We start from the raw sequence: 17,644 nt of genomic DNA, 5'->3' as shown, positions 1-17,644 counted from the left end.
GCCATTCTGCCATGCAGGATATTAAAAAGGCATACACAAGGGTTGAAATTTAATCAAACTGATAATTTATTTTTCTGCTTCTTCAAGGATATTCTTAAATAAAACTGGAAGTTTTGTCTTTAACTGAAAATATGTGACTGTGAAGAGCATAACACCTAGTATCATCTGGTGCCACCACCTTAATCTGCGCTAAGACACCATCAATTTCCTCTCTCATTGCTTTTGTACCATTAGTTCTCATTTCAACACACGTAATACTAAATGAGATTATTATTATAAAAATAGTTTAGACCTCATGGACCCTCTAAAATAGTCTCAGAAGTAGTCTCAGGAATATCCAGGGCTCCCTAGACCACACTATGAAAAGTGCTGACTACTTCTCACAGGGAAAGGTTTAACCGAGCCCCAGAGAATAGAAAACAAAAGTGACACACTTGCTCCTCCCTCCCCTTCCCAACACATACACACACACACACACACACACACACGCACACATATACAATTGGCTTCTGTTAAATGAGTCAGATTTAGTTTTTAAATTACAGTTCTGAGCTGTGCTTTATAATCTTTCCCATAAGATGTCACCACCTTTCTCTTCCCTTTGGCTATGTGAAGGCCCTTCTCCTCAGTCTTGGGCACTCTACTGTGAATCACCAGTACATTTCTTACTACCTATTTCTGCCCTTCCCTGTGTCCTAACACTTTAAAAATCTGACTACTTTAATTTTAGATTCATAGGTAAACAATTTTCTTCTAGAAACACTGTTTGAAAATAATCCCAAACTGAGCATTGGACACAAAAGTGATTCACAAGTGAAAATGGCTGCCCATGTGGGTCCTCCCATCCCCAGGCGTTCAGTTCCCTTGCTCTTGGAAATCACCATGGTGGGAAAGAAACTACGGAGATTTTAGAAAGTCTGTATTTTCAGAATTTGAGGAAGAAAGGTAAATATTTGAATAAACGTGATTTGAGCACTTAAATGTTTGTTTGAATTAATTTATTAATGAAAATAATAATAATTTCATGGTTTGAAGTTCTACTAATCCATCCTTTCTATGTTAAGGGCCTAAATATGCAAACACATCTAAATTGATTGAAGTTCTCTCTACTATTTGTGGAGGGTTGGGAGAGGAAAAAGTGAGGAGGCATAATAACTTTGGAATGTGAAAAGAGGGACTATACAAAGAAATGAAAGTAATAGGAATCTGGGCAAACAACGTGCAAAAAAAGATGAAAGGAAAAGATGCCAAAAACATTCCATCTACTCAAAAGCCTTGCCTTAACTTCAGATCTGATGTTTAAAAGATATGGGTATAAGGACATCTCTCTGCTCCTGACTTTGAACTGCATGGCCTTAACAGCAGGTGACAGAACTTAGGTCTCTGCCACTATCCTTCATTATAAGTAAGGATTAAAGATTCTTTGGGTGCCAAATGAAGAACCAAATTAACTTACACCAATATGTCTGCAAGCAATTGGTTCTATAAGACATTGATTTGGAGAAGAGATTCTCAAAGCACGTAAATTGACAAAGGATCAGTGTTCCCAATGAAGTGGATTCTAAACTGATTTACTCATATAGATTTTTCATGTAACTCTCATGTTCATTGAAGATTTTTTTTTCTTTTAGGATGACTTTGATTTTGTTTTTCTGTTCCCTGTTTTTTTTTTTTTTTTAATTTATTTAAGGAGCCAGTGTGTGTTGGGTGCCACATCAGAAGCTCACTCTCCATGGATAAGTAAAACAGAAAGTCCTCAGAGTATAGCCAAGACATTCATTGTTGAGGCAGAAATGACAGCATTTAAAGAAAGAGAAAAATATAAAAGATGATAAAGAACAAGAATTTGGTTGAGTGTATTTTCTTTCAGATAGTGTATTTGGTATTTCTCATTACTTTCTAATGTAATTCTGATTGCATTTTAAAAGTCCTCAAGTAATGTCTAAGTCAATCAGATACAAAAGAAATTTTTCAAAGAAGTTATTCTAAAGTTATTTCTTCTCCCAATTCTCCTCTTGTCATGCACAGCAGTCAGTTAGTCAGCTGACTTGTTCATATTTATGCATTTGCAGGGTTTAACTTCTTCACTGCACCAGGAAGCCAGGCACAACCATCAAAGTGTCATTGTTCTGCCCACAATCTGTATGATCTGTATTGTCCTCAGAGATGGCACTGTTGGCGGTTGAAAATGGTCGATGTTGCGTAATATGTACTATGCGAAAAGTGCTCAGTCCCCTGCGAAGCCTGCCTGCCATTCTCCAGAGGTTACACTTTGTGAAGCTCATGCCAGAACGTTCTGCTTCTGCTGAGTGCTTAAATGCTCTTAGCAGGAAGAAAGGATAGGATCTGTTCCCCATTGAGATTCTGGAAATAAGTAGTTTGCAGAAAGTGAAACCTCTCCAGTCAGCAATCTGTGCTGGGGAGTGAGTCCTTGACCCACAGGAATTTGTTAAAATTACTTTCAAACTCTTCATTTTTTAAAAGTTTTCCTCTTGTGGTTGTAGAGAGTTATTTCATTTGATGCATCACTAGCCGTCTCCCCTGCTTTTTTTTTTTTTACCCAGGACGGCAAACTGCACTTTGTCTTCCAAATAAAGACTGTCATGGCCACAGCCTTTGCCCACAACCCACCCAGCAGGGCCCAAAGCATTTGCTCCTTCTGGTGAACCTGATCCAGTTCATCTTCCATCAACTCAGTTCTGAACTCAGCCCCTAAATTAAATTTAAAAAGCAAGTTTCTGCAGGCCTGGGCCTTACATGGCTTCTTCCTTTGTGTAGTTTCAGTCCTGATGTTAGACAACAGTTGAAAATGACCCTTGATCAATTTCTCTCTTTGGATTCATTTCCAGGCTCTTCAATTCTGGCTGCCTTCCTGGCAGCTTCCTCTCCGGCCCCTTGGAACAACAATTGACATTTACATACCAGCATTTACAAAGTGTTTCCACCCGCAACATGAGGGAAAATAGACAAATCACTTGCTATGAGCCAGGCCTGGGCAAGACACTTCACAAGAATTATGACAGCTGATCTTCAAAACTCTCTGTGGGGTTTTACTATTCCCATTTTACATGTGAAAATAAAATGAACTATGCATCTCCTAAATGGAATTTTGTCTCATGATTTTTGCACGAGCTTTATCAAAATGCATCATTCCCGCTATCTGTTTCCTAAGAAGATTTGTGATGGTTGGAATCCATCTAGGTATTTATGGTTCTTTCTCTTTTGTAATTGTCTTGTTCATAACTAATTCAACAATTTTTTTATTAAAAAAAATTATTGAGTCTATTCGAAGCATTCAGCTTAATATTTATGAAAACATCATTCTTTCTTTTTGAGCACATATTTCAAGGGCTACATAATGATAACTTAAGACATGCAAATGCTGTATAGCAAGTGTAAGTGGCATAAATAGGCTCACCTGACTTTTCATAAGACAAATTTCAAGCAGTGGGTGCAGGAGAGTGGGTGCATACTAGAGGGTACCTTTGAGTCCTCAAGTGTCAGTATGAACATTTCAAAAAGCAGAGATTAGAGGTTGTACTGCTAATTGACGTGTATGGTATGATAATGCCCTTTTCTCGTGCATATGCCTCTATTATTATGAACAAAGCAACTTCACTAGACAGAGAGTCTATTTTTTAAATTTTTACAGATTGACCTGGGTTTGTTCTTTTAGCTCAATTCATCCCAGGCTAATATGGGGGTACAGTTAGCCCTCCGTATCTGTGGGTTCTGCATCCATGAGTTCAACTCTACACAAGCAGAAAATATTCAGGGAAAAAAATGTGTCTGTACTGAATATGTACAGACTTGTTTTTCTTGTCATTATTCCCTCAACAATATAATATAACAATTTACATAGCTTTTACATTGTAATGGGTATTACACATAATCTAGTGATGGTTTAATCTGTATGGGAGAGTGTACAAACACTATACTGCTGTTTTACATAAGAGATTTGAGCATCCATAGATTTTGCTCTCCAAGGGGTTCCTGGAACCAATCTACCACAGATTCTGAGGCACAACTGTGAAATGGAGGAACACTGGTAGGAATAGAGGAATGTGGTCCCTGGAAAAGGCTGAGTGGTACATGTCCGGTTTTTTGTTTTGTTTGTTTGTTTAGTGTTAAGCATAGACTGTGGCAGAATTAAGTTTGTACAGAAGCAAGAGCCAAAGGTACTAAGCTATTTCCTAGTAGATGAAGTACAAACACTGAGAGTACTCTGTGGCCTGGGTGCTTTGTGAATGAAATGCCTTCATTCTTCCTTTTATTCAACAATATTTACAGAACACCTTTTATCTTTTAAGGGAGTTTACTATTGTATCCACAATAGTAAACAAAACCAGACATGGTCTCTCTCTCCTGATCAGACCTTTAATGGACTCCTCAGAGAAACAAAAATATAAATTGTAACTACAACTAGTGCTGTGCTGGAGAGCTACTTGGTGCTTCAATTTTATGTAGTCAGGAAGGTCAGTGGAGGCATTCCTGAGGAAATGGCACTTAAGATGATAAGATGTCATAGAAGCCAGCTAGGTTACCAGAGAAAGACACAGGTTCAAGAAGAGGGAACGATGTATAAAAAGACGCTGCTATAGATGTGATAGCAGTTTCAAAGCAGAGGGGTTATCAATAAAGACAATAAAGTGTCTTTAGTCAGAAGGGATATCCCCAGAAGAATACTGGGTTTGGAAACCGGCGCCTGACAAGTTGTAAGAGGCTTGCAGACCTTCCTTTGATGATGTCTGGCACGTCAAAACAAAGTAATAGCATTGCATGCCTTCAAGAGGGATGTGTGAGAAGAATTTGACTCAAAGGATCAAATTCCTAAGGCACCAAGGTAAGAAGGGTGGTGTGTAGGAAATGAGAATAATCACACAGGTCCATGGGAAGATCGCTAGGCTGCATGTCAAGGATCCTGGGTCGTAGCTAGTTCTGCTAAATGGCAATTGCGTGACATTTGGGGAATCACTACTCACCCTGGATCCATAGATACTGATCAAAGTGCTGATCTGAATTGTGACTCTGTCCCTCACTAGTATATAACCTTGAGAAAATGGCACAACTAATGTTAACCTCAGTTTTTCACTTTATACAGACATAACAACCCCTTCCTCATAGAACTGTCAGGATTAAATGAGATAATATATGTAAAGTGTTTAGTTCCAGCAGATGCTATTGGTGCTCTACTCATTATCTCATAGCTGATAGATTCCAAATGCCAGTACCTATATTTTGTGCTTAGGACACTTTCTCCAAAAATCTTGAAAAAGCACTTTGCCCTTGCAAAATCAACATCTGCCTGCCTTCTACAGCAGCCGTTAGGCAATGGCTCAGCAATTGCACATAAGTGCTTCAGTCTCCTCAACCTTTATATAAAGTAATTACAAAGTTCAGGTTTTATTTCTTTTCCCAGATTTTCCCATTGGATGAAGCTCCAAGTGAAATATACCACTTGTATTCAAATCTTTATCTCATATCTCAAGGCTTGCTCCCAGCCTAAACTAAGACATTATACAACATGTATTATATAGTAATCACTTAGTGAGGATTTGATAAATTAACAATTTATTATTATACTACTATTACTATTATACCTACTTAAAAATAAGTTTTCTGGTAGAACTCTAAAGATTGTTCTAGCACAAAACTTGAAATAGAAAAGATTCATTGTTATTCCCTTATATATATAGAAAAATAGCAACATGGGTTAAGGTAACTGGATCCAAAGGAAAAGTCATCTAGACTATTAAGAAAGCCCAACCTGAAGATTGTAGCAGATATTATCCATAAATTATCTGAAAGAGCTTTAAGGAGCTGCAAATAGCAAAATGGTGGTGCTTCCCCTAGAAGACAGCCAGATTCCTGTTATTACTCCAGACTTGGTAGGAACTGGCCCCTCTTCCTGTCTTCCAATATTTCAGATTAGTCAACTATATAAAACTGCAATATATTGAATTTATATAGAATTTAGGTGAACCCATGGCAGTGCTATCAAAGCATGGCTTAACTAATCAAGAAGAAGAAACTATGAGTTTCTGAGGATTTGTCACACTTATAAGAAACTTACATTCACAGCCAGCTACCTTGGCATTGTCAAGCCTATCTTGGGGATAGGGATAGTTGGTAATGGTGGCAAACTCTAGACATGAACAAAAGCGAGTGACCAGTGCAACCCTGCACCCAGTGGGTCGTGTTATTTCAGAACATTCATCATGAGCTTAAGCCACTGAATAGACCATAGAATAGAATATATTTCACAGGCATTTTTGTGCAAATTCAAGTCAAAAGAATAAAACTAACTCTCAGACCTTAAATTAATCTTCAAAAATAATAATTTTCATCACCACTTAATATGAAATAGATGGTGCAAAAAAAAACATGTCATCAGTGCCATAGGTATGCAATCAGCAAAATAACAGATTATGGGAATCTCTGCTAGAAAGACAATCAAGTTTGTTCTGAAAAATAGAAGAAAGAGAGGTGGAATGTGTACGTAGGTGGAAGAGGGAACCTATAGATGAGAGGATACTTAAGGAAACATATGAGAAAATAATCATTTTCACTGTTTCCTGTGTGGTAGACCCTGGTAGAATATTTTGTGTGCAATATTTTATTTATTCTTGCAAACATCCTCTGATGTTAACAATGACTGTATAACAAATCACTTCAAAACTTAGTATCTTTTTTTTTAAGAATGAGTGAGAGAGAGAGAGAGAGAGAGAGAGAGAGAGAGAGAGAATTTTTTAATATTTATTTTTAAGTTTTCGGCGGACACAACATCTTTGTTTGTATGTGGTGTTGAGGATCGAACCCGGGCCGCATGCATGCCAGGTGAGCACGCTACCACTTGAGCCACATCCCCAGCCCCAAAACTTAGTATCTTAACACAATAACCATTTATTATATCCCATAAGTCTGGGGCCTAGCTATTCTGGACTGCCTTATCTCTGCAGGGCTTGCTCACATGCCTAGGGCCTTGGCTAGGACAGCTGGACTGACTTGGCGCTGCTGCACCTGGTATCTCATTCTCCGGAGGCTAGCTCAGGCTTGATCTCATGGTGCAAGCAGGGTTTCCAAGAAAATGGAAGATGGGCTTTTAACTGGCACATCTTTTGCTCTACCACAATGTGTTGCCAAATCAAGACAAAAGATTAACCCTGATTTGGGAAGTAGAGGGAAAAGATTTCATCTCCCAATGGGAAAGGCTACAAAACCATATTGCAGAGGGCAGAGATACTGGGAAGAGTGAATAATTGTGGTCATTTTTCAATCAGTGCACATCTGGTAGCAGGTGTGATAGAAAAAAAAATTCTGTGGAAATTTCAAGCTGTGCAGGCCCTTGTATGCAGTCAGGGCAGAGATAAGGTTAGAATTTCATAAGACTCTCCTCTTCATGCAACTTTTTATTTTACTAATGAGATTTTCCCTTTGTTTCTCTGGTAAGTGTCCACTTAGCCCCTGAAGGCTCTTCTATATTCCTATAGCACTCTCAAATTCTTCATCCATTGCTCTTATCATATAGTACTGTATTTATTTGTTTAACTTCCCAACTTCCTTCCAAAGGGATCCTTCTGAGGACATCAAGTGTCTTCTTCTATACTATACCATACACAACTTTATTGGCAGTGTCTGGCAGAATTGCCACACTATAGACAAGATATTATTTGCCTGATTAAGAAAAATACAAATGAAAATAATAATGAAAGTCACTGTGTGACTGAGAATACACAGGCACAGAGTGACTGTCATGATAATTCAAAAGAAGAGATGGGAATTCCCTGTGACAGAGAAATCCCTGCAGTAAATTCTGGGTAGCACTTAGCCAATCCAATTCTTGCTCTTTTCCCTTGGGAGTCTCTCTACTACCTAGAGAACCATAGCATTTTAACACCATTTAAAAAAAGGCAGTCATTTGTCTGCAGGCTTCTGTACAATTGAAAGCTAAAAGTCTATCACAGGGTTCTAAACAAGGGTGCATTTCTTGATTGGATTTCTGTCTACCACAGAGCTTGGAAATAAATTGTCCCCAATTTTTGGTGAGGAATACAGATCTGCTCAGCCATTTTCTTTTCAGCCATGTTTCCAATCACTATCTAATTATTTTCTCCAATTCCTACCTAATAAAACTTTATTTGGATCAAAATTATATAGTTGCAGTTATTGGAACCAGATCTGGAAAATATTGGATTGTTAGAGAATATATTAGAAGATATCAGGGTTGCCTTGTTATATATGACTAGCCTACACAATTAATTTCAACTTAAAATACAATAAAAGTTAAGACCATTTTGTTAAAAAATAAAATCATGTTATATAGTTGTTTTTTTCTGCAGCCATTTTTACTGCAGTATTTTAAGATTGAGCAAAAAGTATATTGAGTAACAAGTGATTCATTAAAAGTTTTAAACTTGCTGATTACACATTTATAAAATAAAAATTGATGTAAACTTTAAGACACTCAGAAATTTAGCAAATTTATTAAGCCATTTAACTCTTAGAAATTAGTAATTATTCCACAGGAATAAAAATGAATAAAGACATATTACATTTGACCAGCAACACAGGAATTTATTTAATAGATGTCCTTTCAGATGTTCAAAAAGGTGCACATTGAAGAATACTTGTTGCAGTATTTATAATAAAATATTAGGAAAAACATAAACACTCAATTAAAGGCTGGTTTAAAAGTCCAGTGTATATAAACAATGGAATATTATGTTATAGTAGTTAAACACAGCAACACTCACAAACTCATGTTAATTAAGTGTAAAAATAAAAAGAAAAGAAAAAAGCAATGAACAACATATTTCATATTAAAACCAGTATCACTTTAATTAGTTCAGATATTTGTGTTTTCTAGAAGGGTACACCAGAAAACAAGGATGAATATTTCCCTGGGTAAGAATCAGGTCTATGGCACAACAGCAAGAGAGTTACTGTTCACTTTATTTTATGTCTTTTAAATTATTTACCTTTTCTTGCATTAGCTAGTTCAGAGCAAACTAATAATGCTCAAAACAAAAACAAAAGCAAAATGTATATCTGTAAAGAAAAATGTTAATGCAAAGGCTTAATTATAGTCAATATTTCAAATAGAGACAAACCAGAAGTTAAAAAGAATGAATAGCCCTTCAACATATGTATACAAGTTACAAGGACAAATCTTAGTGTATCTAAGATAACTAGTTATAACTCAAGAACTAGTTTCAGTGAAAAGTCACACTTTCACTAAGGCCAAGTATATGATTTACATCCTACCCTGAAAGAAATCTTACATCCTAATCAAGAACAGAAAAGGACACACACACACACACACACACACACACACACACGAAAGTCAAAAAGTGTCACATGCTTAATAAAATGAAGGTATTTCTTGCCTATTTTAGAGCAAAAGAAATATTCATCAAGATTCTTAAGTGGAGATTCTGTGGTTTAAAGAAGAGAGACTAAAAACAATAAGTGCTGTGTTAAGTAGAGCAACTAATTTTGAATAAAAATACTAGATTGCCCTTCAGAGTAAATGAAACAGTTAATCTGAAAAATATTCAGGACAGGATTTCCATTTCTCACAAGACAGATTAGAGTGTGTCTCGTCAATTCTTCTGGTGATATCAACTATAAAAGCTGAATAAAATACAAAACAACAACAAAAAACCACTTTAAGAGAATCAACGAACAGACAAAAAGAAAAGGTGCTGTGATCCCAAAAAGAAGGGAAAATAGACTGAGCTGAGCACAATTTCTTTGCCACTCTTTCTCCTAGATTTCTCAGAGGCACAGATAAGGCTTCTAAGCAGAAAGCAATGGCTCAGGGTTTTAGCTTTTCTCTTGTAATGGGGGGAAGTTAAGTCCAAAGTTCTTAAAACAATCAGGATGGAGGAACTAAGGCCTTAGAAAAAAGATGGCCTCAGAGAAGTCCTCACTTTCATTCTTTTCCTCTCTGATCATGCTAGTACTGACTAACTAGTACCACTAAACTAAGCAGATAAAACCAGCTTTGGAAGCTCAAAACTTAAACCAGAGCTTTCTCAGGAGTCTCCTGGTGGCAGGCAAATAAAAATTAGAGATCAGAGCCCACCAATTATAAGATGCCACCGTAACTACCCCACTTTAAATTAAGCATGCAATAACTGGGCCTGGGAGAAAAGGTGCATAGGAAATAGACAAGCTCTCACAAAGGCTGAAACCTTGCCTCAGATCACTGCAGTCCCTATTATAATAGCTATTTAATTTTAATGGAAATTAAATACTCTATGGAGAAAAATAACATCCTGCAGCTCTAACATTTTTAGTCACTATTACTAAGATTCGGTTTTTTAAAAAAATAATATCAGAAATGTCAAGAGACAAAGACAAGACTGACCAAAGCCTTTCAAAAATTCCAATAAGAGGAAATAGAAAAATCTGTATAATCATCTATTAAAGAAATTAAATACGTGATATTGCATCTTGCAAAAAAAAAGCATGAGCTTTGATATCTATAATTAGCATCCTCACGTTTGGTCAGTTTTGTAACCTGGATGAGACTGTAATCTCTGATTTGCAAACCCAGTTCCTTGGAGAATTTCCAAGGGAATGAGCATTTGTTGGATCTTTCTGGGATGCCACCCTACCTTTCTCAGGCAATATATCCATTTCATTGCCACAACCTGCACATTTTCTTTAAAACAATACACTTGAACAAATGGCACTATTTTTGTTTTCTTTGCTATAATTTTGAGTGTACTGACACACATTGTAGTGGCTAAAATTTAAAAGACAGACAATACTAAGGATCAACATGGATGACAAGAATGGGAAACAACTAGAATTCTCATGCTCTGCTGGTGGAAATGGAAATGGACAAAATCTCTTTGGAAAATATCGTACAAGATAAACTGAAGCTGGACTAATCTATACTGATCTCATATTTGCATTTCTTTTACAAACAAGATAAAGAATCTTTATGTGCACCAAAACACAGATATGAGAATGTTCAGAGAAGAATTGCTTTTTTTCCAAATCACAAACTGAAAACAATCCAAATACCTATCAATGTAAAATAAATAAATAGAGCGAGGTACACTCATATAATGGAATCTGTGTACAGAATACAGAAGCTATTACTGCTAAATATAATACAGAGTATTGTTTTTAAGTCAGAAAATCAAAGTGGACATGCTGTATGATCCCATTTAAATAAAGTTCAAAAAATAAATCCATAGCTTCAATGAGTTAGGGAAATTGGGCTGGTAGAGGAAAGAGTTCCCACAAGACAGCTCTCTCTTTAGTCATCAGCCACAATTTCAGGGGAACCAGGGGTACCCTAACTTTGGACCAGTTAGCTGCAAATTCATGAGTCTCCACAGCTAACCTCAGATTTTGCAATTTGCTAGGACTCACAGAACTCAAGAAAGAGCACCTGTTTATATTTTTATTAAAAGAAGGGGCACAAATTAGAACGGGCAAAGGAAGAGTAACATAGGGAGGAATCTGGAAGGGAATGAGAAGCCTCCATATCCACAGGACCTCTTTGCTGTCCTAGAATAGATGCATCAGAATGTATGGCATGTGGCCAGCCAGAGAGCTTTTTTTAGAGTATTTATTAGGACAAGACATATATGGTCTATATGGCTGACCTTTAATCTCAGCTACTCCTGCAGGTTTGGTTTGATTCCTTTAGTCTCCAGAAATCAAAACTGTCTCTAAACCTCGCAGTAATCACATTTTCTGACTGTCTGATGGCCAAAATCCAAGGGCAAGCCACACCCCTGCTCCCAGACAAATTATCAAAGGCCCCAGAGAAAAGCTAGGTAAGTAGCTTTTCAGACCTCTTTTTGGGTGACATTAGTTCTTCACTACCTAACATTGATGGCAGTCAGAATAGCAGTTACCGTTAAGGGCATGTAATAGCCAGGAAGATGCAGCATGCTGATTCTAGATTCTGGAAATGTTCTGTTTGTTGACCTGGCAGTAGTTACACAGGTCTGTTTATCTTGCAATATTCATGGAACTGTACTTTTATAATTTGTGTGTTTTTCTGTATGTGGCTTATATGCCAAGAAAAATATATACTTAGTGGGGAAAAAAATTTAAACCAGAGATGCTACTCAGCCAAAGTAGATATTGAATAGTAGGAAACAGGGAGTGTTATGCAATTCATGGCTTCTACCCAGTGGGGAAGCACTTTTCAGGTTGAACTCAACATAGAAGCTGCACTCTTCCTGCCAAAGAAACAGCTGCAGTGAAAACTTTCCTGCTGCTAAGGTGCTGAAAGACCACTGCAACCCCAAATTGTGTAGGTCATGAGTGCCGTGTGGCCCAGAAAACATCAATGAAGGAAAGAAAGTTAGAGTGAGGAAGGAAGAGAGTGGGAAGAAAGGAAAGGAGGGGGGAAAGGAAGAAAGAGAAGGACCAAGTAGAAATATTTCTTTAACTGAATATTCACTGATGTCTTAGTTTCCCAGAACAGTCTCTGATACAAGGATATGTGTGCAAATGTATCAAGGAAAGGTTTCTTAGAGGAATGGTAAGAGAATGTGGACATGGGACAGGAAAGAAATGCCAAGAAGCCAAGCCAAGCTGTGAGTTTTAGGCAACATACCAGGCTCAAACTGAGCCCACAGGGGAGCTCTAAAGGGTAAATTATACCTTAGCATTTGTCTGCATTTGTGATAAAGCAGCTGGGTTTCAATACTTCTGTAAGTGCCCTTTGATAGGGGCCACATTAAGGGGCATGTAAACTCCTAGGCATTTCCAACCTCACAAGTGCTAGCAAAAAAAAAAGCTCTAGATTTTCTGGGCATGGTGGTTCACACCTTTAATCCTAGCAACTCCAGAGCTGGAGCAGGAGGAATACAAGTTTCAGGCAAACTTCAGCAACTTAGAACCTGTTTCAAAAAATAAAATAAAATAAAGCTGGGCAAGGATGTAGGTCAATGGTGAAGCATCCCTGGATTCAATTCCTGGTACCTCCCCCCGTCAAAAAAAAAAGTGGGAGTAGGAGGTCTTTAGTATTTTGAGGAAAGTCCTCCAAAAAGAATTTCCAATGTGAGCTGTTACAAAGTAAAGTATGTGGAAGTCAAGAGAGGAGCCCACAAATGGTGGAAAGATTCTAAGGCAATCTGTGAAGTAGTAGCTACTCATTATACCTGGATTAGAAATTAATACAAAAAAATATGCTATACATTTTTACATTTCTATATATACCTCCTTGGTTGTTAAACCTTTAGCATTCCACATTCAGTTATCCTTCCCAGTATAATAGGTATTATTTTCAGTCAACATTTTATAATGTTCCAAGTTAGAGACTTTTAAATTATTGCTACAAATGTTTTACTCATATTTTCAAACCCAAATTCCACCCAATAATTTCAATCACTCGTTTTTAGGGCTCAGAGAACAGAAAAAGAGGGATATAAAATGCTTCTGACCTGAATGTAAACTAGTACAGCCATTATGGAAAACAGTATGAAGGTTGTTCACAAAAATAAAAATGGAAAGATTAGATGATTCAGGGATCTACTTTACTACCTAATTCTTTAAGAAATTGTCATCAAACATTTTCTTAAACAGTTAAATAGTAAATATTATACACTTTGCAGGTCATATGGTCTCTGTTACATATATCTCAGTCTCTGCCCTGGTAACAGGAAAGAAGCCACAGACAACTATAAACCAATGTGCTTGACCATATTCCAATAAAACTTTATCTACAAAAGTAGTCATTGGGCTGGATTTGAACTGTGGTTTGACCTGTGGTTGTTGACTTCCGTGGTATTGTGTAATATGTTCTGCTTAGAACCGAAAAGATTAAAATATTGCTTTTGAGTAGTTTCTGTTGTATCAGATACAAGCATACAGAATAACCATCCGTGAGTGGTTTGAGTATTACATTCCCCACAACTTCAGTTTCTTCATTTGTAAATGGAACTACTCCTTACCTGTAACTATATAGTTATATAAAAGACATTCACCTGCACTGAGTAGATGAAGAAAATGTTTGATGAACTTGCTTTGTAAAGTTCTGCTCAAATGTACTACATTTCTACAGAGTGGGTTTTTCATGTTATTATAACGTTTACCACATTGTCTTATAAATTATAATTTGACTTTCTTCTTTAGCATATAAGTTCTTTAAGGGTAAATACTCTTGTATCACTAGAACTTAGCATAACTTCCTTGCTCACCACCTTTTAAATGAATGATTATGTAGCTCATAGCCCACTTTGACAGGTCTAAGGCTTTTCCAAGCACCATAAAATGAGGGGTACTGCCAAGATTTATTAAGGTATACTTGACAAATAACAATTGTGTGTTTTTATGGTGTACAACATGATGATTTGATATATGTATATACTGTGAAATGATTGAATCAAATGAATAGATCTATCACCTCATATTTATTGTTTTTTCTAGTAAGAGCATTTAAGATCTAATCTCAGCAATTTTCAAGAATGTAAAAATACATTATTTTCAGTTATACTCAGTTATATACATATTGTATAACAGATTTCCAGAACTTCTTAATCCTAATTTAAAATATTTAACCTTTTACCAACATCTGTCCATGCCTTTCTCTACCCCCAGCAATGCCTGATAATCACCATTCTACTCTCTGCTTCTGAGTTTAACATTTTTAGATTTCACTTATCTTTCTGTAGTTATCTTTCTGTGTTTGGTTTATTTCACTTAACACAGTGTCCTTCAATATCATTCATATTGTGGCATAGAACAATATTTCATTCTTTTTGAAGGCTGACTAGTATTCTGTTGCTTTTTTTAAAAAAAATTATTTATGCATTGATAAACACTTAGCTTGATTTCATACTTTGGCTATTGTGAGAAGTTTTGTAGTGAATATGGGAGTGTAGCTATCTCTTTGACATACCAAATTTATTTCTTTTGGATATATGAGGCATAAAGTATGAAAATAGAGAACACTGCCCAGAATTCACTTGTAGCTTTAAAAGAATTCCACTATGTCTCTATATTTTGAGGAGCTAGGTGTGTGTGTCATTTCCTGTCTAATGTGCTAAAATCCCCAGAGGCAGAAGTGATGCCTATTTATATTCTTTTCACTCACTACTCTTAACAGAGAAATGTGAAATCCAGTCCCTTAAGAAAAATTCTTGTGATGACTCCTTCGTCAGCATATTAACAGTAAATTCAGTAAAAGCTCAACAATTGCTCACTGGATAAACTGCCACCATGCATTTCTGTAGACCTGCTAGATTTTTAAAAGGTTCTTAAAGAAACCTTTAGACAAACATACAGCACTCAGGCTCAACATTCATGTATACAGCAAAGGCCTTCTGTTGCCTTCAACAGATGGTTGAAGATTATCGGTCAATCTGAAGGCAGTGAAATACCACCTCCTAAAATGAAGGAGATTGCTAATTGAATATTTGAGAATGATGGTTAGAATTAGAAAAACAAAAAAAGAGTAAGATAATTTTAATGCAGTCCCATATGCTAATTAGGTCTGAATTTATAAAAGACAGAGTTAGAAGAAAATATCACAGCCTTCAAAAGAATGCATGAAAAAAATGAAAGTGAGTTAAATGTATTAGTAGTAAACCCCAAATTTTGGAGGCCAGAAAATATGTATGTATTTTGCAAACATGTCAACAAATTTAAAGGCATTAGTTCCCATTTTATATGGAAGAGAATGGATCTTAAATATTCTGATGAATAAAGTTTTTTAAGCAGAAAAAAATAAGAATAGGTTTATAGTAATTAATAACCAGACTGATAAAAATTTTGGTCTTGTTTATATAATTAAAAACTCATTCAAATATTTTAGAGTCAGTTTGTCTTTAAAAAAGAAATACTGCAATCTATATTTATCATTTACATCTCTGAAGGGCTCTATAGTTCATGTGACATGTGAATATCATGTCCAGTTTCTCTAAAATTCTACAATTTATTTCCATGTGAATTTCTCCATAATTTTGTTTAGTTCAGCAGCATGTCTGTCCTTATTGAAAATTGATTTATACATAGGTCTTTGGCTCTCCATTATCAGTTAAGAGAACGTATACGCTCCAAGAATGATTAAAGTCTTAAATACGTTCTTTACTTTAGAAAAGCGTCAAAACTCTTTGCGATTTTGCTTTCTTCAATTCAGCTACTATTTGTACTATGTAACTCAATTGCTAATAATTTCAAAATGTACACAATTTGCATTTTAGTTGAGGTTTAGTGTGAACTTTTGACTTCCAAGATAACATCATGGTCTTACCTCCTCATGAATATGCTTCCTGAGTTGCTCAACATTCCTTCTTCATTTTCTGTTTATTCAGATACAGAATTTTGTTTTAAGAAACTAAACTTTTCCATTAAGTTTTGCTTTATTTAGTTTTCTTTTGAACCTAACAAATAGCCTTCAGCATGGAGCATATGGACTCCTGCTCTTTTTATGAACCACAACCCAGAGTCTTGGGAAGTCTCCTTAGGCCTTGATAATGAAAGCAAATCCTTGAAAGCTTTGACCCCATTCATTAGCATAAATCCAAACCCCCTACAATTAGCAGCAGGGCCAGCCCTCAGCTGACTCTCTTTCCAGTCAATATCTAAATAAGTAGGAGGTCTGTACCTACAGAATTTGAATTATTACAGCAGGGAACTGAGTTCAACCCATAAATAAAGCAAATAGCTTGCTCCCCATAAAGTTGGTCCTAGGTAGGAAATCAATTTTCCTCTCTGAAGAAAATGACCAGTCTTCCAACACCTGGAAGGTTTGTTTGGAATAGTGCCAGTTGCATAATGGGTGCTTGATTTAGGATTGTTCCAGTCAAATCCATTATAGGTTTTTCAGGATAAGTCAACATATCAGCATGACCTTTGACTTTATTCTCTTGGGATCTTTCTTGCTTCTATAATGCAAGGACTTCTCTAAAATCACCCAGAATTTTGGCTTAGGGCTTTCTTCTGACTTGGCAGTTCATCCCCAAAATCATTCCAATAAAACAGGTTCTGCTCAGGGTATTTTTTATAACTAGACAGGGAATCCCATCTGACCAAAACAATTAGGTGCTATCTTTAATGCAGGTCAGAGACCTAAAGTAAATATATTTTCATTGCTCTTCCTTATGGCCCCATGATTTTCTGATTTAAAATCTAGACATAAAGTTAATGTTCAAGGAAGAAATTTTTTTAAGCAGGCTCTTCAATAGGCCTGTCATAGTCACTCTGTACAGAGTTTCTGGTTTATATATTAAGAAGTACCCATTACCAAAAAAAAGTCAAGTAATAAAATTATTTATTCTTTTGACATCATCTTTTGTTCTCTCTTTGCAACAGAAATCTAAAAATCTTTTGAAGCAGTAAGACAAAAATGTTCTGTCTCAATTTCCATAAATGGAATAATTTAATTCCTGTATTCTTATCTGTCATTCACAACTTTTTATATTCTTCTTCTCATCCCTGACCTTATAAGCCCTCCCATAGGGTGTCAGTTTTACAGATGAATTTTAAATACTTTGAGGCCATGGACCAGGTTTTATGGATAGTACTTTCCCTCTCCCCCTCCCCCCCCCAACTTTTTCCATTTAGACATGTTTTCACTAATTATCCCATTTTCTCTTAGAACTCTCATTATCATTACCTTAATTTTAAAGATAAGAAAACTCAAGTGTATATGCTTATCCAAAGT

The sequence above is a fragment of the Marmota marmota genome, unplaced genomic scaffold (genome assembly GCF_001458135.2).
Source record: "Marmota marmota marmota unplaced genomic scaffold, marMar, whole genome shotgun sequence".
NCBI lineage: Eukaryota > Metazoa > Chordata > Mammalia > Rodentia > Sciuridae > Marmota > Marmota marmota.
Note: the sequence above shows the minus strand (reverse complement) of the source record.